At 44.7% G+C, this 25,676-nt stretch overlaps 1 long non-coding RNA gene across 2 annotated transcripts in view; it reads right to left on the reverse strand.

The window, feature by feature from the left end:
• Positions 1 to 2,915: 2,915 nt before the first annotated feature.
• LOC141086208 (uncharacterized) overlaps positions 2,916 to 25,676 on the reverse strand; it is a 56,781-nt gene continuing 34,020 nt past the window's right edge. For both annotated transcript variants that reach the window (XR_012231540.1, XR_012231541.1), the window contains exons 3-4: positions 16,793 to 16,974; positions 2,916 to 4,652 (exon numbers count right to left, since the gene is read on the reverse strand). This is a non-coding gene — a long non-coding RNA (uncharacterized lncRNA). The remainder of the gene's footprint in view (positions 4,653 to 16,792; positions 16,975 to 25,676) is intronic.

Here is a 25,676-nt window from a genome sequence, read left to right on the forward strand (position 1 = left end):
TAACATACCGTATATATAATTACCACTACTTTAATAACAATAGGAGTTACTCAACCGGAGTAACCCCCTTTTTCTTTTTTTTTTGTTTGTTTTTTTCCTTTTTTTTTTTCAACATAACATTTTCTCACAGCATCTTTAAAACAAAATATAACTACTCCCCCTTCCTTTAGCATTAGAACTTCCTCCCCCACATCTTTGCTAAGTCAGGAGAAAAGGTCAAACAATAAAAACATTCTTCTTAACCTGGACGAAAAACTGTCCTCGTAGCCTGCACAACGGTGCAGAGAAATCTCGACAGTCTGAGCCATCTCCTGATAGCCGGTAGCAAGGGGCCCCACAGCCGTGGCGCTCCCGGGATGCAGGGAGTGTCTCTATGGGTCCTTTTTACGGGGTCTCGTGACCTTCGGGTTCAGCGATTACGGCTACCGCGTAGTAGTCGCAGGGACAGTACTCCTTGTAGTACGACACCAAGTTCCCCTCCCGCAAAGCCCGGCCGTGACAGATGGAAGCCACATTGATGTATACCTTCTGGCCGGTTGCGAGGTCCCGAATGAACCCATATCCCTTCTCCAGGTTGGTGTACACGAGCCGCCCCGTGCAATGCAGTGATATTATTTACTTTACCAACTTCTATTTAGGGCTGATGCATCACACACACAAATTGGATGACAAAAATATTTAACCCCTTCCCGATATGCGCTGTACATGTACTGCTCTGCGGGAGATGCGTTCCCGCAAACAGCAGTACATGTACGGTGACACGATCGCGCGGCCTCACGCTGAGCGCCGCGGTGATTGCGTGCGGGTGTCAGCTGTATGTGACAGCTGACACCCCGCAGCAATGCCCACGGTCGGTGCTAGCCCTGAACGCAGGCATTTAATCCCACTGATGCCACTGTCAGTAGTGACAGCAGCATAGAGGAGCATCACGCAGGGAGGGGGATCCCTGTGCGCTTCCATCAGGACAGCGTGATGCGATTGTGTTGTCCTGATGGTCTCCATGGAAACCCCTAGGCACCAAGATGGCCGCAGGGTCCTTCTGAGTCCTGCAGGGAAGGTGACTTGTGCTAACATGCCTCCTTCCCTGCCATTCAGATCCTGATCTGATACTCTGCAGTGCAGTGTCAGATCAGCGATCTAATTTAATATAGTAATGTCCCATATTGGGACAATGTAAAAAAGTAAAAAAAAAAAAATTAAATGTATTTTTTTTAAAAAAATCCCTAAAGAAAAAAAATATTTTACCAATAAATACATTTATGTAAATAAAAAAACAGTAAAAGTACACATATTTGGTATCGCCGCGTCCATAAATATCCGCTTTATTAAATTGTCCCACTAGTTAACCCTTTCAGTGAATAGAGAAAAAAAATAAAATAAAGGATGAGGCAAAAACCAATGTTTTATCTTCATACCATTGAACAAAAAGTGCAATAAAATGCGATAAAAAATAGGGATGTAAATAAAATTGGTACTGCTGAAAACATCATCTTGTCCTGCAAAAAACAAGCCACGATGCAATCCCCTCAGCAGAAAAATAAAAAAATTATAGCTCTCAGAAGAAAAAGATGCAAAAATAATTATTTTTTCTATAAAATAGTTTTTATTGTGTAAAAGCTCCAAAACATAAAAAAATATAAATGAGGTATTGCTGTAATCGTACTAAACCAAAGAATAAAGCGGTCTTACCAATTTTACCATACATGGAATGGTATATAAAAAAAAAATCCCTAAAAGCAATTCCTGAATTGCTGGTTTTCGTTCATTCTGTCTCCCAAAAATCAGAATAGAAAGCGAAAAAAAAGTCATGTGCCTGAAAATGGTACCAATAAAAACGTTAGCTCGTCCCGCAAAAAAACATGCCACCACATGACTCTGTCAGCCAAAATATAAAAATATTATAGCTCTCAAAATAAGGTGATGCAAAAGCGTCTTTTAATGTGTGACAGCAGCCAATCATAAATACCTGATATAAATCTGGTATCGCTGTAATCGCATCAACCCGAAGAATAAAGTCATCTAATCATTTATACTGCACGAGAAACGACGTAAAAAATAAATAAAACCAATTCTTCACATGCTATTGATTTTTTTCATTCTGCCTCCCAAAGATCACAGTAAGGCCAGGATCACACATGCAGGGAATACAGCCGAGTCTCGCATGTTAATACCCGGCACTGCCGCCGACACTCGGGAGCAGAGTGTGCGGCTGCATAGCAATACATGGAGCCGCACGCTCCGCTCCCGAGTGCCGGTGGCAGTGCCAGGTATTAACATGCGAGACTCGCCCATATTCCTCGCATGTGTGATCCCTGCCTTAGGCTCGGCACACATTTATCCTGTGCACTGCACTGAGCGTTTACACCAGGGTTTCTGTGTAAATCTCTGAAATATGTGATTCAGACAGAACCCCCAGTGGAATATTCTCTATAATGAGGCAGATGGAGGCACCGTGGACGCCGTCTGACCTGTGATCCGGCGGTGTGCATCTTTTTAGGATTGCATGCAAGTGCCATCGGCCACAGTTTTGTGCACTTCTGAAAAGGACACCGCTGAACAGAGGCCAGACGAAGTCCAGAGTAAATCTGCTGCCTCATTATAGTGAATGGATCCATTGGGATTTCATCTGTCACGTCCCTCAGAGATTTAGATGGAAACCCCAAAGTAACTGATCAGCGTAGCGTGCCAGATAAATGTGATCACAAACATTTTGTAAAATGTTCCCCAATAAAAGCTTCAACTCAATCTACAAAAAAGCAAGTCCCCATGTGGGGAAGGTGACTTGACGTGATATTGATATGGCACAGAATGCGTGTCGTCATCTCATCTTAATTGTCTGTGGCCGAATTGGATCTCTGGCAGAGATTATATGTGCACGGAGAAAAGAATACACAAGACAAGGTATATCAAGTCAAATGATTCTTCCCTACTTTTAATCAGAGATGTACAGTTTTTATAACAGAAATCGAGCTGTCTCATTGTGTTACATCATGGGTTCTTTTCCAAATTTCTGTTTACTCCAAATAGCAAATTAGTTTTGATCTCATATGATCTCATATGTCCTGTATCCGCTACATAATCATTATGCACATAATTATCGTTTTCTAGCCCGATCCACCCTAGTCCACCCAGTTTCGATGAAGCCTAGGTGGGTTATACAATACAGAAATAAGTCTTAGAAAATCAGAAGTATCTTAAAGCTATATGATTCTAATATTCAGCAAAGCGTCCATATAGTATAATAGTGGTATAATTTTTGATTCTTGTATATATTCATATGCTATATATTCTCCCCTTAACAGTCCCCCCTTGGAGATATGCAAAAATCAAAATCCTAATCTCGTCGAACCTATCAATCTGTCCTCCCGGCCCACCTATCTCAACAATGCTGGAACCTAACTAACTAATCTTCACCGTATATACGAGACGACCCATCTCTAGTAGATGGACCCCCTCCTAACGGACTTTGCACAGGAGGAAGTCAGATCCTGGACTCTCCCTCGTTGGTTTGCTTCAGGCAGGCATATTCTGGAGGTGGTGCTCGCATGGTTTCATAGGGACATCTTTCATACAGGGGATCTTCAAAATTGGCATGCATGGTCATCACTGTGGTTTCCATGGTCATCGTCATCATTTTCTTAAGGCATGGAGCTATGCAGCATAGAATTAAGGAAAATATGATCAAAGGACATAAAATAGCTATTGTAAACTTAATGGGTCAATAATTGCCTTTATGGCATCCCCAGTATATTTTATAAACCGTTGTTGATTATAGTATAGGTAGTTTATCCACTTTGCATTCTTATTTACAGGGATGGTGGGTTTAAACACAATTGCTGTCTTGTTCTCGACTTTGAATTTGTCAGGTGCCCCCTGTGTGCCCCCACTGGTATCTATGCTTCTTAGCAAAAATGTACCTTTTTTTGTCACCATTTTCCCTCCCAAGTTTAGTACTTGAGCCTAGTACATATAACCCTTGCTCATTCTCTGAAGGGTTGTCAATAGTAAGGTACAGAACTATGCATCCCTCCTTGGGGCAGTGGGTGGCAGGGAAGGGTAGGCCTGGAAGGGCTCTCTGGCCTTTAAAAGGGGCTTTGGACAGAGTCATGCAGCTTAATAGGCTTATTCCCCATTTGTCCCTTTGCTGTAGTGCCTGGACTCGTTGATGTCTCCAGTCACTTTCACCAGTGTGCCACCCAACAAGTGACCAGTCCTCACAGTTTGAACCTTCCCCTGTTTCAGCAGTAGTGACACAGATGAATTGTGTACTTAACCAGATGTCAAACTGTACCCTGGGGCTTGGACATTCTTATTGTGAGACAGTAGTCAAATTGATATGTTACTCTTGGGGTGGAGACATTATACCAGAATGTCAGTATACCCTTCTCATGAGTGACCACCCCTTTGTGACTGACTACCCCTTGAGCTAGGAAAAGGATAAGTGCCAGACGGATGAAGAGTGGCAGCCGCCACTGGACTCTGGATCCGGCATCTTCTTGCAGTGGGAAGCGTGGACCCATGGACTGCTGTGATAGTTGACAGGACTTGGAACAGGCTGTCATCTCTAGGTTCAAGGGTACATCTGTTGAACCTCTTGGTGATGAGGACTCAGTCATCGGGCAGGATCTGGTGGGCTCCTAGGTCCTCAGGATCTGGGATGGATAAAAAAAAACTCGAAAATATATTTTAGTCACGTTTTTAAACTTAGTCTGTATATAGACAACTATAGTGAGCAAAGTATAATCCTAAACTGTGAATATTTACAAGCAGAATCTTAGAGGGCTGAGTTTTGTTGGACCTGCTAGTGTGTGTGCATATTTGTGCATGTGTGTGACCCAAGGGAAAGACTAAACTCTTATGCTAAGACTTCCATGTTTCCTGTATAGCATCAAGTATGTAGAGTTTTGTTCGAGGCCTTACATTTTCCTTGTTCATCCTTAGGCGTATTTCATCCTGTGTGACTTCATCTTAGGTCCTTTTCTTCTTTTCTTCCTTGGATACTTGTTTCTGGAGTGTCAGAACATCTTTTTCCAGGGTTATCCCTTTTCCTCTGCTTCTGTGTCAAGCGGTATTACTGCTGCTTCTTTTGCTGTTACTACAGCTAGTCTGTTGCCCACTGCTTCCCTTGAAGTGTCTCCAGTGTGTGTGTGCTTTTACTTTTACCACCGCAACTCTTCCTGGCATCAACAAGGACTCCATTAGTTCTTGTATGGCTTTGTGGTGTCTGACCGGCGTTCCGTTAGCCGTGTTGAAGTCTCTTTCCCTCCACATTGATCTTGATAGCTTCATGTTGAGTGGACCTCTCATATGCTTCTGTCAAGGCCCACAGTCCTGCCTTTGGGTGTAGGCAGTGGTTTTGCTGGCAGCATGTATCTTCTGTAGCTACTGCTATACCAGTGTGCGAACGGCCTTCTTGGTCTGTGCATACCTTGGTCTATCCAGAAAGAGCGTCAGGTCAGGATCTTCCAGGTGTTCTCTTGCCTCATGACAGCGAGACAATGGCGTTCAGCCATTTCAGAGTTGACTACCTCTTCCACTAATGTGTCAGAGATGTGGTTTTCATCCTCCATCTTCCTCCCCCCCCTTTGGCAGAGATCGGAGGGTTTCTTAACATACATTTTCTTTCCTCACTCCACTATGGGTCATATCTGTCTTATAGATATCGACTGACTACTCCCACCCATTCTATCATCTGAATTCTGAATGTGTCTGAGGGACATGTGTGTGCGTCTTGAGACAAATTCTCACGGGATTATAAACAGTTGGATATGAGACTGTATAGGCTGTATGTACTCCTTATGTCCGAGTAAAGGGGTCTTCAGTGAACATAGTGATGTCTAGCTATCTTGAACACAGTAATATAGGGAATTAACCAATAATTAACACCAGAGTATTTCACAAATCTTGTGTATCCAGAAACTGCGCAGTCTTAAAGTACCTGATAAATTGTTAAAATTTCTGTTTCCTCAAAACTTTTGCTCTAAAACATTTCAAAAAACCATCTCACAGAGAAATGTAGTGACATTAATACAACATTAACTAAAAAGTAACAATGGATTTCGAATCTCACACTATCAGAAACATCTGTACAAATCAAAGCAATTACCATTCAAGCAATTCTCTTTCAACCTGAACAAATTTTAACAACTAACTTTATAATTATAGTATGCAGAACAAGACCAGTTTAACCAATATTCTCTAGTTTCACAACATATATATATATATATATACACACACACACAGAGTGCATTCAAAAAATTTTAACCACATGCTAGTACGCCTCCTGCCGGCAAATCATACATAATACAAAAGACAGAATGAATTCAAAACTGGCACTGACATCAAATACTGCGGATCCTTGACACCAAAACACTTCACAATTTACCTATTCATATGTCAGCCTGATTTGTAGAGATGGAAAATCTACACTTGGGCAAACCATACTTTTCAGGGAGAGAGCAATCACTCAGTCACATCAACACGGTAATTGTAATTACCCTTCCACCCGTTTAGAATAAAACCTATAAACCTATGCTGCAGCTAAAACACCATCATCTTAGCCAGATGATGTCCGGTGGGAAACCCGCAAGAAGTCACCAACCACTTAGAGGTTGGAAAATCACTAGTAATCAAGCCCCTACTCCCACTTGCCCACTGGGAGAGACAGTTCAGACTTCTGCGATCATCGGTCAAGCCGAGAGCAGGACCGGAACCAGAGTGACAGTGAATTTGCTCAGTACGTCTCCCTATCTATATTTTTTTCTTTTCAGGCTGGCTGAGGTAACAATCACATATGCAAACAACCAAAACAGCAAAGCAGAGAGGCAAAGCAGATAAGCCAGACAATTAAGGAAATCGTGACCAGGGTGAGTTTTTGGTGCTAGGACATGTCAGCTTGGTCACTATGTCCGAGTCTGACAGCCGACTGACCTTTATCTCAGCACGGAAACACTGGAGGGTTATAGGTAAGATGAATGATTTTCTTACCTAGTAGGAAGTGCACATTTCCACCCTCGAGTGGTCCGGTCCAAGAATAGAGGTCTTCTTTGCGGCTGGTCAGGTTCGAACTTTTGTCCTAGCCCCTTGTTCGGGCGCCAAATGATATTGATATTGATATGGCACACAGAATGCGTGTGTCGTCATCTCATCTTAATTGTCTGTGGCCGAATTGGATCTCTGGCAGAAATTATACGTGCACGGAGAAAAGAACACACAAGACAAGGTATATCATGTCAAATGATTCTTCCCTACTTTTAATCAGAGATGTACAGTTTTTATAACTGAAATCGAGCTGTCTCATTGTGTTACATCATGTGTTCTTTTCCAAATTACTGTTTATCCCAAATAGCAAATTAGTATTGATCTCGTAAGATCTCATATGTCCTATATCCGCTACATAATCATTATACACATAATTATCGTTTTCTAGCCCGGTCCACCCTAGTCCACCCAGTTTCGCTGAAGCCTAGGTGGGTTATACAATACAGAAATAAGTCTTAGAAAATCAGAAGTATCTTAAAACTATATGATTCTAATATTCAGCAAAGTGTCCATATAGTATAATAGTGGTATAATTTTTGATTCTTGTATATATTCATATGCCATATATTCTCCCCTTAACAGACGGACAGACTTGACTGGAAGTAGGAGGGGACGATTTGTGCACTACAGACGGAGGTTGGCAATGACAGAAAGGTAACAGCAGGGAAAGACAGAAAAGGGAGTGCAGTACCGAAATTTGACCACAAGATGGCAGGGGAGAGTGTAGTTCAGGACTTAACATCAGCTTACGGCTATAGAAACTGCTTAGTCATGGGGGTGGGGAGATAGGAACCTAGGAGGGGAATTCCCAGTGAGAGAGGGGATACAGTAAATAGGACTGGTTGGGGTTCCAGAGAGGCTAGTCCGGGGAGGAGCTCAACAGAGGAGGACTCAGGACAGGAGATGGAGAATGGTAAAGAGCTCGACCAGGGGACTAACCAGAGAAGACAGTCGGGGGGGTGGCCCTGACACAACGTACCGCAGGACAGATGAGGCCCCGGGAGTACCGACTGGACGACGACCTCGGGCAGGTGAAGCGCTGGCGGTAGATTGGTCTAGGACAGCCCAGCGAAAGATCCACGAGGGACGTCATCACGACTAAAGGGAAGGTGAAAGGTACCCGGGCCTGGAAACGGAGAGCTGTAAAGGAACTGCGGTGCATGGCTAAGGTCGTCAGGAGGACGGCCAATAAACCTGGATCTGTTACAATTGACTTCTGCCTCCCTCATCTTTGCCGCGTCCGGTCATGGTAAGCAGTGGACCACCCCCCAATCCGGGCCCTTACCACACCCACTCAGATCTGTCATTTGTTAACGGAAATATAGGGGGCTTCCACATTACTGGTAGCACAAAGGCTCTGGAAAAGCTAAATGGCTCCGTGCTCCCTGAAAGAAACTCAGCAAATTCTCCGCTCCCAAATACAAATACCCCCCATCCCTTCTAAGCCCCAGTGTACCTAAACAACATTTAGAGCCCACATGTTTTTTCATTTCTGTAGTGATGAGAGTTTGCCTAATTTACAGGTGCATGTCTCCAGAAGCACGGGCTGGGCATAACGTACTGGTCACTACAGAGTACTGGTCACTACAACAGCAGTTTGCAATTTTCATTCAGCAACATTTACTACTGCTTATTACTGGAAAGCACCCATGGAGTCAAAATCGTCTCTAAATCTGTAGATAACTTCCCAAATGGGAATAATTTCCAAAATGTGGTCACTTGAAGGGGGATTCCGCTTTTCTAGCACTTAGGGGCTCTTTATATGGAATCCGCAAACTAGTCTAGGAAAATCTGCGCTCCAGGAGGCAAATAGTGCTCCGTCTCTCCCGAGTCACTCCATATGGCAAAGTAGTACTGTACAGCCACATATGGAGCATTTCAATATTCAGCAGAAATTGTGGGACAAATTCTGTTGCCATTTTTACCCATTTCCCAGTGTGAAAATGTAAAACTTGGTGCTAACACAGAATCTTGGTGGTAAAAATGTAAATTATTTTTTCTTCACTGCCCAATGGTATAAAAGTTTGTGACACACCTGTGGTGTCAATATAATCACTGCACCCCTAGATAAATTCATTGAGAGGTTTAATTGGTAAAATGGAATCACTTCTGGGGGATTCTGCTGTTCTGGCACCTTAGGGGCTCTGTCAATGTGACATGGCACCCTCAAACAAGTGCAGCAATATCTGCACTGTAATATGGCACTACTTCCCTTCTGAGCTTTGCACTGTGCTTCAAAAGTAGTTTTCGAACACATTTGGGGTACCGGTGAACTCAGGAGAAATTGCACAACAAACTTTGGGGTCCATTTTCTCCTTTTACCCTTGTGAAAATACAGAATTTGTAACTAAAAAGATTTTTGTGGGAAAAATTTGATTTTTTTTTATTTTCACAGCTTAACGTTATAAACTTCTGTGAAGCACCTGGGTGTTCAAGACACATCTAGATAAGGTCCCAAAAGGGTCTAGTTTCCCAAATGGTGTCATTTGTGGGGGGTCCCACTGATTAGGTACATCAGGGACTCTTCAAACGCGACATGGCGTCCGCTAATTATTCCATCACATTTTGCATTCAAGAAGTCAAATGGACCCAAACAGTAGTATTCCTCCATATATGGGGTATCGGAGTACTCAGGAGAAAATGCACAACAAATTGTATGGAGCAATTTCTTCTGTTACCTTTATGAAAATGCAAAATTTGTAGCTAAAATATATTTTTTTGGCAAAAATGTGATTTTTTTTATTTTCAGAGCTTAATGTTATAAACTTCTGTGAAGCACCTGGGTGTTCCAGGTGCTCAATACACATCTAGATAAGTTCCCTAAGGGGTCTAGTTTAGAAAATGGTGTGACTTGTTGGTGGTTTCCACTGTTTAGGCAAATCCAGGGACTCTCCAAAAGCGACATGGCATCCGCTGATTATTCCAGGAAATGTTACATTCAAGTAGTCAAATGGCGCTCCTTCCCTTCCAAGCCCTGCCGTGCACCCAAAACAGTTGTTTTCCTCCACATATTGGATATCTGCGAACTCAGGAGAAATAGCACAATACATTGTATGGATCTATTTCTCTTGTTACCCTTATGAAAATGCAAAATTTGGAGCGAAAAAAAAAGAGGGGTTAAACACAGGTTGTAATGTAAGAAAATAGGTAACAAGCAAGGGGATGGATACTTTTGCAAGCCACTGTAGGTATGGCCAACTCTTACATATACAAAGTACATAGTATATATATGTATATTATGACTATGTGCGGTGCTTCCCCTCTCATGTCATACAAACTTATTGGAAGGTGCGAACAGCTGCATTCAGAGGATTCCTGTTGTTATCAACTGTATAAACAGGCATGAACCTGTTGCCACCATTTGGTCATTTATGTCTTTGGCCACCTAGTGAGGGACAGACTAAATTCCATCCTGATTGTGTGGCAAAATTGACTTCTGTTTGCTAAAAACACTGGATGGAGATCTAGTGAGTATGGGTGAAGGGATGGAGATAGCCAGATACACTTAAATGTCCATCTCCAAGTATTGACAGGTTATCTGTGTTTGATTTGCATGCTGATCCTATTATTTCCCTTTCCTGAGATATTCGGCACCAGAAGTGTCTGTCAATTATTCACTTCCCCTAACTTTATGATACATGTGCATATTTAAGGCTTGAGCTATTAAACAACTTGGGCCACGACAAAGCTTGTGCTACCAAAGATTCCGAAGTGCCATTGCTACATTGTAGCGTAATACAAGTGAAGAAGTCATTCCAAGCTAGAGTTCTTGTACTTGCTGCATTCATAGTACTTTAGGGGTCAAAAAGAAACACCATTCGTTTGTGTTGCGCTGCGATGTGTCAGCATCACATAGCAATCTTTATCAGCTTGACCTATGTTGTGGACAAAATCGACAAGAAAAACCAGTTCAAGGCCATGTTCACACATTCAGTATTTGGTCAGTATTTTACATCTACTCCTTTTCACCCACTCCTGATTTTGGCTTACAAATACTGATGTAAAATACTGACCAAATACTGAATGTGTGAATGTGACCTTATGATGGATTTGGTGTAATAACTGCTGGTCAAAACAATTTAGTCTATGTTGTCTAAAATATATAGCCACAAAAAGGCCAAGTAAGGCTAGTTTCACACTTGCTTTTTTTTGCAGCGCGTTTTTCCCGCAAAAAAACGCATTGAAAAAACGCATACAAAAGCATACAACTACTGCGTTTTTTTCAAGCATTTTCATGAGCATGCATGAAAAAAACGCAGCGTTTTTATGCGTTTGTATGCGTTTTTAGTGCGTTTTTACCGCGTTTGCGTTTTTTTCCAACATTAGGTGGCCCCTCACACTAACCCAAACCATGACTTTACTAACCCTGACCCTAACCCTGACCCTAACCCTGACCCTAACCCTAACCCTAACCCTGACCCTAACCCTTAACCAAACCATACTTAACCCTAACCCAAACCCTAAACCCTAACTAACCCTAACCCTAACCCTAACCCTAACCCTAACCCTGACCCTAACCCTAACCCTAACCCTGACCCTAACCCTTAACCAAACCATACTTAACCCTAACCCAAACCCTAACTAACCCTAACCCTAACCCTAACCCTAACCCTGACCCTAACCCTAACCCTAACCCTAACCCTGACCCTAACCCTTAACCAAACCATACTTAACCCTAACCCTGACCCTAACCCCAACCCTAACCCTGACCCTGACCCTTAACCAAACCATACTTAACCCTAACCCTAACCCTAACCCTGACCCTAACCCTTAACCAAACCATACTTAACCCTAACCCTGACCCTAACCCCAACCCTAACCCTAACCCTAACCCTGACCCTAACCCTAACCCTAACCCTGACCCTAACCCTTAACCAAACCATACTTAACCCTAACCCTGACCCTAACCCCAACCCTAACCCTGACCCTGACCCTTAACCAAACCATACTTAACCCTAACCCTGACCCTAACCCCAACCCTAACCCTGACCCTAACCCTTAACCAAACCATACTTAACCCTAACCCTAACCCTAACCCTGACCCTAACCCTTAACCAAACCATACTTAACCCTAACCCTGACCCTAACCCCAACCCTAACCCTGACCCTGACCCTAACCCTAACCCTAAACCCCCTTAACTAACCCTAACTCTAACCCAAACCCCTAAATTCCATGGTTAACAAAAAAAAACGCATGTGCAAAAAAACGCATACATGAGCATGCCAGTGCGCATGTATGCGCATCCATAGGCTATAATGGCCATTTTTAGCGCAAAACGTGCGCATATGTGCGCATGCGCTTTTTTGCAGGGCCAAAAAATGCAACATGCTGCGTCTGGAAAATACAAACGCACACCCCAAAAAAATGCAGCGCATGAAAATCGCATACATGCGCTTACCAGCGCGCAGGTATGCGCACCCATGTTAAATATAGGGGAAAAAACGCATGCGCACGTATGCGTTTTTTTCCAGCGCAAAAAAACGCAAATGTGAAACTAGCCTAACCTGTTGCTCCATTCTGCATGCATAATCTCTCTTGTCTTATCACCTTTTGTTTATGCATTTTCAGTTCTCATTTCTGTCCTACCGATTTTCTTTCTGCCCTTCTTTTATAAGATGCACAAAGTAATAAAGTGACCTCTGGGAACAATAAAGCAGAAAAATCAGTAAAGCAAAAGGGACAGTTTGTGCCCTTAATTAAAAATAGTTCTAAAAATAATTACAAATAATTGAAACTCCGAAGGTATGTGCACACAGAGGTTTTTTTGCGACTGCAAAAACAACGCGTTTTTGAGGCAGAAACTGCCTCAGGAAACACTCCTTTTCTGTAGTGCTTTCTAGGCATTTTTTTTTTCCTGCAGCAATTTTATTAGCATTTTGGTAGCATTAGGGCCCGTTGTCAGTCAGTGCTGGGACGCAGTTACAGCTGCCGCTCATTATGTACTGAGCGGTGACTGAAGCTGAGCCGGCCACACCCCTTTGTCTTAAAGTCCGAGGCTGCTGGGAGGAATAAAGTTAATTTCTTCCCAGCAGCCAGGCATCTGCACGGCTTCAGAGTGCTATTTACCTGCTGACTACCCCTTATCTGCAGAGTAATAGAGTTTTATTTAAATGACAGGTTCCCTTTAAATCGTCTGTGTGGAATTAACATCCACAGCAAGTTAACTGATATGCTGTGACCTGGAGATACTGTATCGATAACATGTACTGTTCCTCAGAGTGACAAGGTGGACAGTAGTGTGAGAAACCTTTTCCTACATAAGCTTTATTAAGGCTACAAGTGTTGTGAATTCTCTCTCTGGCTTCCCTCTGGTGATTACTGAAGATAGTTGAGCTGGTTAGATTGAGAGTTCTCTTTCTGGGCTCCCTCTGGTGGTTACTGGAGGTAGTGGAGCTGATCTGATTGACAGAGGCTTGCCACCTGATAATGAGGAAGACGATTGGAGATCTGGGGATTCTGATTGGGATTTAAGACAACTGATTAGTGGGGGCGAAGTCATGCGACTTCAGTGTTTTTGTGCATCAGACGTGTTGGACTTTTTTGCAGGGTTTTTTGCGTGATTGCAGACAGTGTCTTTCCTTTCCTGTCCTGTCTAGTCAGTGTTGGCCCCATCGTTTGCTCAGTCTATTTTTCTGCCTGCATTTGTGTTTTCATCTTGTCTCATCGACAATATGTTTGGGGGCTATGTATTCCTTTGGGGTCTGCTCCGGGGCAGTTTAGATTTCCCCTTTCTTGCTATAGGCTTAGTTAGCACTCCGGCTGTGCCGAGGCGTCTAGGATCATCGTAGGTATGCCCCACGGCTACTACTAGTTGTGTGGACAGGATCAGGGGTCTGCATCCGCTTAGTTACCAACCTCTCTGGTTTTCTGTGGCTTAGCCTGGGCCTGCTATCCTCCTGGGTGACCCATTCATAACATACAAGTCTATGTAGACGGGAGGAGGGAGGAGCTAGAGACAGAGCTCATCCCTCCCCCTCCCAACTAGTAGCAGCCGCCACCTCCTATCTCAGTAATGGGACAGTTTGTCCTCACCGAATACAGATTTGACCTCAGAATTGAGAATTTTGATGACTGATCAATTCTAACAGTGAAAGAAGCAGATTTCTCTGATAAGATATATTACAAGCGTTATTATTTTCATTTGTACTATTGATTTATGAAATATAAATTATAATGATGGTTACAAAGAATTTCCTCCAGAGAAGTGAACTAATCATTTGTGTAGAATGATTGCTGCTAAATAACAAAAGATTATTATGACTGCCAGATTTGTCAAAAAACAATTCAAGATTGGGATCGAGTGGATAAATAGAGGTATCAGGAAATTTTAGGGTGTTAGTTGAGCCAGTAAGGGAAAATTGTATCTCAGGCAAGACTTTATTAATAAAATATATGGAAAGTCTAAACATGAACAAAATATAGGAACATTCTAACATGGAAAGCCTAAATGCGGTCCACGGACTAGAAATCGGAAGCTTCCTTGAGGAGGAGGATTGAACACCACATGCATCATCAGCGCATGGTATGTAATACTTACCGATTTTTTCATATACGCCATTATTTAATTTAATTGGTATGCTGTATATATCAATTTATATATACAGGGATAGGCCCCCTAGCATTACCACCACACTTCCTGAGGAATATTGGCGAAACGTACGTTGGGGTGTTTGTTTCATGGGTTAACATGGATAATGGTTTGGTCTTTCAGTTCTGATTATCTAATTTTTGGCATTTACTCGTTTGATTATATATATTTCTATTATTTTGCCATTAGATTACACTGCATTATTCTCCGGCACATATCCTTTATTTCTATACTGGATCAGACTCTTACATTGACATATTGACTGCCATATATAGTACATATTTATGGTAGTTACAATATAGCCTTTTTTCCACTGGGAATTGATTTTCCTGTGATTTAATTATTTATTTATTTGGCTCATGCAAATTTGACAAAATACCTGTCTCATGTCTTTTAGGATTTTCCTTGCTTATAGTGTGTTGTTTGTAGATTCATGTTTTAACATGCTAAATAACATTATATTTTATTATATTTATGGGAAATGTTTCATCACTTCTAAGCCAGTGTTTCTCAACTCCCGTCCTCAGGCCCACAAACAGGTCATGTTTTCAGGATTTCCTTAGTATTGCCCACAGGAGTTAATAAACACTGCTCTAACCGAACTGAGGTGGCTCTTAGTTCTCCTTTCTATTGTCTGAATTAAGTTCAGCATAGAAAATATTCAATTCCCCCCTGGTTCCAGACCATATAAAGAAAATATGTATCTGAACCAGCACCAAACTTATATACAGATTTATCCTTAAAAGTTGTCACAATGGATCCATACACAGAGCAGTGCCACACCTCTGCAGAAAGAAAGCATCCCCAAAAAGGTAATACTGCCTCAAGATAAAGCCCAAGTAAGTGAAGATGAAATCTATCATTCCCACATCGATGCTGGAGTACCAGGATGATATAGCCTCATGTCCGTTATCATGTGATATATAGGTATGTAATGACAACTCATCAAATAATGCCAGCCATGCTCCATCAGGAATCTGAAGAGTTGACATTTTAGTTAGAAAATCACTTGTGCCACGAGCACATGACTTTGCACAAATTGCATATTGCTGCAGTACCTTGTCCAAAAACATGGCAATATTATTGAAGAAAGAACCTTGTTCTGAATCTGTTGGACATCCACTTGAATGAATTACATCTTTAATGAATATTTGGTATCATGTAAATAACTTAACAATTAGATGTGAAATAATCAAAACCCCTGCCAACTTTTTGGCCATGTCACCATTTGTCAATGCAGTGTCAGCAATAATATTGATCTGTTTATTGAATATGCCAGTGGGATCGCCGTCAAGTTTAGTATAAGGCCAGGGTCACACTTGCGAGTGCAATGCGAGAAATTTGTGCGAATCTCTCACCTCAATACCCGGCACTGCCGCCGGCACTCGGGACCGGAATGTGCAGCTGCATGTATTTCTATGCAGCTGAACGCTCCAGTCAGAAACCGCCGGCGGCAGTGCCGGGTATTGACGCAAGAGACTTGCGCGAATTTCTCGCATTGCACTCGCAAATGTGACCCCGGCCTAAATGTCAATATCACAAAGTTGTTGACAGATTTCTGTAATGTAGATGGAGGTGTCCAGCAGCACTACAGCCTTTGTTCCTATATGCTAATGTTGTGATATTATAACTTATTTGACTCTATTTTTCAAATTCTTTAATTTTTGGTCACAACCTTCATATTTCAAAAATGGTAATTACGGCACTCTTGTGGATGGTGCCCAAGTAGGATCCTATCCCATGTAAAGCTTGTAGAAAACTTGGCATTCAGGTAAATGTTTTAAGCAGATAATTTTATTTTGTGCAGGCAATCCAAAAACAAGGAGATGTTTCGGTCCTACAAAGACCTTCACCAGTCAGACAGATTGCAGCGTGCACAGGGTTACAGGAAGAAACGAATGCTCAGGATATGCAGCACATGCCTCCAACATCCATATTTGTCTTGACCGCATGAGCACTCTTATTTAAGAGGCCAAAATCACCTATTGATCGGATGCCTCAAATACATGGAAAAATATTTATCAGAGCTTAATAGCCTAAAAATCCCTATGTAACTCAAGATCTAAATTAAACCAATCAGTTTTCTGAACTAGACAAAAAGATAACCCACATGAAAGTATTTCTTTTTGGAAATCTGTTATTGTAGCAGAAGAAATATTTACCACAAAATCATCAGACAAGGTTTTAGGAACGTTTACTGTGACATTGGTGGTCTCTTCATTGTAAATCTTGTTAATCGCTCTGCTGGTGGAGATCTGGGAAATGCATTTCCTATTTTTCCTTTCACTCCTACTAATTTTCCTTCTGGCTGTCATCTCATGTGGCCTCTGTTTAAAAATGTAACCTGGGTAGAAGAGATTAAAGTGTCATCTGTTGAATCAGTAGCAGTAAACCCCATAGTTAAACAATTTCGGTTTAATCTTTTTCCATACCTCCTGGATGGCTTTTAAATTTATCACCATCCTGTTAATTACCTGAACATTGTACCATTGTTTTAATCTGCTAGATTACTAGACCATTTAGATACGTTACTATGTTAATTCACTGTGTTAACTTTCATCAACTTGGTCAAATTTAATCAATTTTTGCAACTTGTTACAAAAAACAATCAATTGCTGACAAAACGCTGCTGAATCTTTTCTCATCTGTGATGAAAACCTACCAGTTCTGTTGGTGTTGTGGTGGCAAATGCCGCTCAAAATGCAGTGTGTTGACTTGCGAGCAAGAGTCTCACTACAGGACATTGGACCTTTATGCCATCTTCATGAAGTCTGTTTTTGACAGTTTGATTGCAATTATACACACTAGTAGTCTGTGGAAGTCATTTTGAAATGCTGTGTCACTTAAAAGGAACAGATACCAATATCACTTCTAGGTTGATGACCTTTCCGGTTATTCTTTTGCAGTGTCCCATCCAAGTGTTTGCTACATGCTCTTGAGCAAGTCTCACCAAGATCCAACGGGTAATGTTTCTGCTTGTGGAGAGGGGCATACCAAGCCTGGCAAGTCAATGTGAGATTTTTAAAGGGAACCGGTTATGTCATTTCAAGCATCTTAAGTACGTGATTAAATTCAATATTATATATATATATATATATTTATATCTATATAAAAATAAAGATTATTATTATTAATAAAATCGGCGCTGTAATGATGTCCAAAAGGCACTTTTATAGTTATATGGTACCTGCTCGATTAGTTACAGGGGTGTGCGTCATTTACTGTTCAGTTTCGATCGTCAACACCCATTCAATTTGATTGATTTGCCGGCTGGAATCTCACGCTTGCGCATTGCAGCACTTGGAGCTACGCTTATGCAGTGATGAGCGGAAACCACGCTTGCTCACTGTGTAACATGGAGCCGGCTGCGGTTGAACGGTGTCGAGCAGGGAGTCGTGCATCACGGGTGCATGCGCGGATCCCCGTTTGACACTGTGCAAGCACAGCTGTCTCCATGCTACACACTGTGGAACTGTGGCTGCCCGCTTGACACCACGCAAGCGCGGCTCCAAGTGCCACGCTGTGCAAGGACGGAATTCAGGTGGCACAACCAGACAACCAGGGATATCAATTAAATTGAGTGGATGATGATACCCATGACTGAACAGAAAATGAAGCACACCCCACTGACTAAATGAGCAGGTGCCATATAACTATATAAAGTGCTTTTTGGATATCATTACTGTGACATTTTTAATAAAAAACTTGTGCTAGTGATGCACATTGTAGAGGAGCATTGCAAGGCTTAAAACCAGAATTTCAATTTGCAGACACTGTGTTTCTGGGTACTGCCCTTCAGTGAAATGTGTAAGATCTGGTTTGGCTGGGTAAGTGACGTCTGACCGGTATCCAAGGGTTCACGTTTCTCCTTGCGGAGAGTGATATGTCTAGCCTGCATGCCAAGGTGTGGAGACTATTAAGCTGCAATGCTCCTCTGGGAAATATGCAAATTGTCTCTTCAGAGAGGAAGAGGATTAGAACTCTAGTGCCTCCTATAGGAAGTAGCAATCCTAAAAGTCAATATTGACTCTCCAACGAGCCTTGTTATATGACATAGAATAAAAGCCAAAACCAGAATCTCAATTGGCAGACACTATGTTTCGGGGTACTGTGCAAAGTGTGAGATCTGGTTTGGCTGGATGAGAGTCATCTGACCGGGATTCAAGGGGTAACGTTTCTTCTGGGTGAGAGTGACATTTCAAGCCTGATATGCCGAGGTGAGAAGACTTTAAAAGATCCCCTTGTATCTCCACAAGGTGAAACATTACCCCTTTATTCCTGCACATTCAGGGGAATATAGTACAGTGAGCAAGGAGCTCATACTCGGCATGTATCGAAATTGGCAACCACCACATGCTCAGTAGAGCTTGGACTCCCCCAGCCCCTGAAACGGATATCACTGATGACACTTCATTTCAGGGTGGGGAATGCAGCTCCAACAGTGACTGAAGCCCCAGCCCACTGATGATGTCCTGGTTGAGTATCCTAGTATGCAGTGGGGATTCTGAAATGAAATGTCATCAGAATGGAAGTAAAAAAAAAAAGATTAGGAATGATTAGGAAATTTTAACTAAAGTATATTAGAAAAATGATTACGTTATTCCAATAAATAGATAGACATTTAGGATTAAATTCAATGTTGGTTTCGGACCAATCCTTCAAATCTGATAATTACTAAATGTTTTTATTTAATCTAAAATTTTACACCAAGACATGTAGATGATAAGGTAAGATACCTATGGTTGAAGCTGGTGGTTAATATTTATGTATTACTATTTTTCACATCTTCAATCTGTATGATGGATACAGTGATGGTATTCAATATCTAACTCTAGGTCTCTACCTCCACGGTGAATAGCACCTGCAACACAAGGCCTGAAGTATCATCTTGTATTATTTATCCTACTCTACATTTACCACTTCATGACTGGGTGATTTTTCATTTTTGTGCTTTAAGTTTTTTCTTACTTTTTTCCAAAAGCTATAACTTTTTTATTTTTTCATAAACAGCCTTGTATGGCTTTTTTTTGGGACGAGTTGCAGTTTTGAATGACAACATTCACTTTACCATGTAATGTACTGAAAAATGGGAAAAAAAATTCAGTGAAATGGTGAGAAAAACTATTTTGTCACTCGTTTTTGGATTTAATTTTTATGGCTTTCATTATGCTGTAAAAATTACCTGACAACATGATTCTTCAGGTCATTGTGATTACAATGGTAACAAACCTGTATAGTTTTTTTTTTTTTATATTTTAGTGGCTAAAACAAAAATCACAACTTTGTGTTTGTTAAGGGCTGGCGGAACACACCAAATAATAAGATGGTGTTTAGGTGCGTTCGCAGCCCGGGGTCCACCGTGCAGAGGTGTTAACTGCTGCTCGGTAATGGCGGACGCGATATGGCGGTGAAATAACGGCACACACAGGGTTAACCTCACCCAAGGTGTACCGAGGCGAACTCTTATGACTTAGAGCCGCACTACCGCAAATAATAGATGCCGTAGCCTGTTTTCGCTCACAGAGCTCGGCAGAGTAAGTGCTAGCGTAACGTCACAGAACTCAGCCCTTAGACAGCAGGACTGAAGTCCCTCTAGACCGCTAGCGCCCGGCACCGCGACTGCGATACCAACAGGGATCAAATAAATGGCGTGTGCAAGTGTGCAGACGGCCGGTATGCACTGTGGCCAACAGGCTAGCCACTAGCAGGCACTGACTCAGTCTCTAAACCCTAACAACAGACGTATCAAAGGGTAGGGGTTTCATAATGAGTCAGACACCAGATACATGCATCCATCATCATACACACCAAACTATTTGAGTCTATCTTAGCACATGGCCGAGCGGCCATGCGAACCTTTTATAGCCGCAGGCGTCCGTGATCCTCCTTGCTTCTCGGATGGGCCAATCCGAACACGAGCAGGACCTGAGCACATGACCTTTGATCTCCAATGGGAGATCACTCCACAGGCATGCTCAGTGGTCCGACATGAGGACTTAGTCCCTGGAGGATCTTGCTGCTGAGCAGTATGCATTGCCAAAGCTGAACCAGGGGTGGCAGCAGCAAGCAAACCCACGGAGCTGGTCTGGACAGAGTACCGGGACCGACGAGTTTGCTGAGCAAGCTCCTCTGCGGCTGGGAAGGAATGGGAGACCGTCAGAGGCAAGGCTCGGGATTCCCGCTGTGCAGTGCCGGAAATCCGACACCTAACATTACGCCCCCTCCTCTCGCTCTGCTCAAACTCTGCAATGAGAAGAGGAGCGTGGATATTCTCCACCAGGTCCGGGCCTCTGGACCATGACCCTTCCAATCCACCAAGTAAAACTTTTTGCCCCGCATCACCTTGCATCCCACGATGGCATTGACCTCAAACTCGTCAGACGACAGATCTGATGTTCTGGCAGCTGGCTCAGAAAACCGGGACATGTGAACTGGCTTGAGGAGAGACACATGAAACGTGTCCGAGATAGCCAAGTGTGGTGGAAGGGCTAGACGGTAGACCACAGGATTAATCTGCTCGAGGACCTTGAAAGGACCGATGTAGCGTGGTGCGAACTTAGCGGATTCCACCCGCAGCCTGATGTTACTGGCCGAGAGCCACACTAAGTCGCCAGGGGCAAAGGTCAGAGCAGGGCGCCGGCGGGTATCAGCGGAGGACCTCATTCTCTCCTTGGAGACCCGGATAGCATCCTGCGTGCGGTCCCAAATGTCACGTGTTTCCACCGCCCAGTCTGCCACCCTAGAGTCGGTGGATGACACGGGCATGGGCACGGGGACGTGCGGATGCTGACCGTAATTTAAGAGAAATGGGGTCTGACCGGTGGAATCGGCTACCGCGTTGTTCAAGGCGAACTCCACCCACGGCAGTAATGATGCCCAATCATCCTGCCTAGCCGAGACAAAATGTCGCAGATATGTCACCAGGGTCTGGTTGGCTCTCTCCACCAACCCATTCGTCTCGGGATGATAGGCCGAAGAGAGATTTAGCTCAATGCTGAGCAGAGAACAGAGCTCTCTCCAGAACCGAGAAGCAAACTGGGGACCCCGGTCGCTGACAATCTTATCCGGCATGCCGTGTAGGCGGAAAACATGTTTAATGAACAATGCTGCTAGGCCTCGTGCCGACGGTAGCCGAGAGAGTGGTACTAGGTGCACCATCTTGGAGAAATGATCGGTGATCACCCAGATGACGGTGCTGCCACTGGACTTGGGCAGACCCACCACAAAGTCCATACCAACCATCTCCCAGGGCCTGTCCGCAACCGGCAGAGGATAGAGTAACCCAGCGGGCCGCTGCCGAGAGGGCCGATTCTGGGCGCAAGAGACGCACGCCTGAATATAGTCCTTGATGTCACGGGCCATATGCGGCCACCAGTACGTCCTCGCCAGTAGTTCAGTGGTCCGTTTGATCCCGAAATGACCTCCCACTCTGGACGAATGAGCCCACGAGAGGACCTCCGGTCGCAGATGGACAGCGACAAAAGTCTTGCCCGGAGGTACAGACTCAAGAGCAACCGGAGCCACGGTCCTCAGGCTCTCCGATGGGACTATCAGTCGAGGCTCCTCCTCCTCCTCTGATGACACCACAGAGCGAGAAAGAGCATCGGCTCGGACGTTCTTCTCCCCGGAGAGAAAATGTAGTGTGAAATGGAACCAGGAGAAGAACAAGGACCATCTGGCCTGAAGAGAATTCAGCCGCTGAGCCGTCTGCAAATAGACCAAATTTTTGTGATCGGTGAACACCTGGAAAGGATGGCGAGCCCCCTCCAGGAGATGTCTCCATTCTGAGAAGGCCAGCTTCATTGCTAGCAACTCCCTGTCCCCGATGGAATAATTCCTCTCCGCCGGTGTGAAGGTCTTGGAGAAGAAGAAGCATGGGTGCTTCCGACCTTGCGAGTCCTTCTGGAAAAGGACCGCTCCAGCACCGACGGAGGAGGCATCCACTTCTAGAATGAATGGCTTATCTACATCAGGGCGATGTAGAATGGGAGCGCTAGCAAAATGGGACTTAATGGAGGCGAAAGCCTTGGAGACAGTCTCCGACCACAGTTTGGGGTTCGCACCCTTCTTGGTGAGGGCTACCACGGGTGCAACCAAAGTTGAGAAATGGGGAATGAATTGGCGATAGTAATTTATGAACCCCATAAAGCGCTGCACCGCTTTGAGAGAATGGGGTTCCTGCCAATCCATCACCGCCTGTAGCTTGGCAGGATCCATGGCCAAACCCTGGGCTGAGATGATGTAACCCAGGAAAGGCAAGGACTCCTGCTCAAACACACATTTCTCCAATTTGGCATAGAGGGAGTTGGCCCGCAGGAGATCGAAAACTTTGCGAACATCTCTCCGGTGGGAGTCAATATCTGGAGAAAAAATAAGAATATCATCCAGATAGACTACTACCGAGGTGGCAAGCATATCCCGGAAGATATCGTTCACAAAATCTTGGAAGACGGCTGGGGCGTTACATAGCCCGAAGGGCATCACCAGATATTCATAGTGCCCATCTCTGGTGTTAAATGCCGTCTTCCATTCGTCCCCATCACGGATGCGAATCAGGTTATAGGCTCCCCGCAGATCAAGCTTAGTAAACACTCTCGCTCCCCATAGCCTATCAAATAGTTCCGATATCAGGGGCAGAGGATACTTGTTCTTAACGGTTATGGCGTTAAGTCCCCTGTAATCGATGCACGGACGTAACTCCCCATTCTTCTTTTGGACAAAGAAGAATCCCGCTCCCGCCGGGGACACCGACTTCCTAATGAATCCCCTTGCCAGATTCTCCCTGATATACTGCGACATGGCCTCTGTCTCTGGGAGAGATAGGTATACTCGACCACGAGGAGGCTCAGCGCCGGTCAAGAGGTCAATAGGACAGTCGTAAGGGCGGTGCGGCGGAAGGATCTCCGCCGCCTTCTTGGAGAAAACGTCTGCATACTGCCGCTATGGCTTGGGAAGCGAGGAGAGATCTGCAGGAACCTCAGAAGTAGCGACCTGAATGCAGTCCCTCAGACACCTACCCTCGCAGGACTTACTCCAAGCGAGGATTTTCCCCGAGGACCAGTCTATGTGGGGAGAGTGGACCCATAACCAGGGAACCCCTAGGAGGATCTGGTCGATACCTTCTGGCATCACAAGGAGAGACAACATCTCCTGATGAGACGGAGACAGAGAGAGTCTCAGTGGAGCCGTCTGGTGGGTGATTTGGGACGGGAGTGTCGCCCCATTCACCACCCTAATGGTGACTGGCTGAGGTAGCAAGACCAGAGGGACTGCGTGTTGTTGAGCGAAGGCAGATGACATAAAGTTGCCCTCCGCCCCAGAGTCCACGCAAACCTCCACCATCAGAGTGGAAGACTCAAACTCTAACGCCCCTTTAAACAGGAGCTTGGAGGAGAAATTAGCTGTGTCTAGTAGGCCCCCTCCGATAACCACTAGACGGGGGCGTTTCCCGGCCGCTGTGGGCACTGGTTAGCGTGGTGCCCAGTCTGCCGTCAACGGAAGCAGACTGGGGGTACCCGCACGGACCGGGCCCTGGACCCTGTGCGGGACACCTCCATGGCCTCTGGAGGCTCAGGCGGTGGGCCGAGGGGTTCCAGCGGTCTGGCAAAATTTGGAGCCAACTTATAGCGTTGGCGGGACCTGGAGCGCTCCAACCCTCGCTCAGTGAAGCGAACGTCAATCCGGGTGGAGACTGTAATGAGCTCCTCTAGGGTGGTGGGCACCTCCCTGGTGGCCAGGGCGTCCTTGACATGATCAGCCAGGCCTCTCCAGAATATGGGTATGAGCACCTTATCTGGCCACTCCAGCTCAGAGGCCAGAGTTCTGAAGAGGATGGCATACTGGCTGACCAAAGACGAACCCTGGGTTAGCGCCAGCAACTGGAGTGCCGTATCATGTGTGGCCTGAGGTCCCAGGAACACCTGTTTCAGAGCGACCAAGAAGTGTGTGGCACTCTGTACCAGGGGATACCCACGCTCCCACAGTGGAGTGGCCCATTCCAAGGCCCTGCCCGACAGGAGGGAGATGATAAATCCCACCTTGGCCCGCTCAGAGGGAAATCGTGTAGCCAGCAGCTCTAGGTGAATGGAGCACTGACTCACGAAACCCCTACACGAAGCACTATCCCCTGAGAACTTCTCGGGCAGCGGGAGGCGGGACAAGGTCGGGGCAGGACTGGCCGTGGAGACACGAGCGACAGCCTCTGTAGCTGCCTGAACGGCGACCGAGGTAACATCCGCAGCTGAGGTTGAACGCTCTAGCGCTGCCAACCTACCCTCCAGCTGCTGGATGTACCTATGCAGTCGTTGTTCATCCGCCATTATCGGCCAGACCCTGGCGCTAAGATAATGTTAAGGGCTGGCGGAACACACCAAATAATAAGATGGTGTTTAGGTGCGTTCGCAGCCCGGGGTCCACCGTGCAGAGGTGTTAACTGCTGCTTGGTAATGGCGGACGCGATATGGCGGTGAAATAACGGCACACACAGGGTTAACCTCACCCAAGGTGTACCGAGGCGAACTCTTATGACTTAGAGCCGCACTACCGCAAATAGATGCCGTAGCCTGTTTTCGCTCACAGAGCTCGGCAGAGTAAGCGCTAGCGTAACGTCACAGAACTCAGCCCTTAGACAGCAGGACTGAAGTCCCTCTAGACCGCTAGCGCCCGGCACCGCGACTGCGATACCAACAGGGATCAAATAAATGGCGTGTGCAAGTGTGCAGACGGCCAGTATGCACTGTGGTCAACAGGCTAGCCACTAGCAGGCGCTGACTCAGTCTCTAAACCCTAACAACAGACGTATCAAATGGTAGGGGTTTCATAATGAGTCAGACACCAGATACATGCATCCATCATCATACACACCAAACTATTTGAGTCTATCTTAGAGCATGGCCGAGCGGCCATGCAAACCTTTTATAGCCGCAGGCGTCCGTGATCCTCCTTGCTTCTCGGATGGGCCAATCCGAACACGAGCAGGACCTGAGCACATGACCTTTGATCTCCAATGGGAGATCACTCCACAGGCATGCTCAGTGGCCCGACATG

The sequence above is a fragment of the Dendrobates tinctorius genome, unplaced genomic scaffold (assembly GCF_039654945.1).
Source record: "Dendrobates tinctorius isolate UK_male_01 unplaced genomic scaffold, ASM3965494v1 ptg000030l, whole genome shotgun sequence".
NCBI classification, from domain to species: Eukaryota; Metazoa; Chordata; class Amphibia; order Anura; family Dendrobatidae; genus Dendrobates; species Dendrobates tinctorius.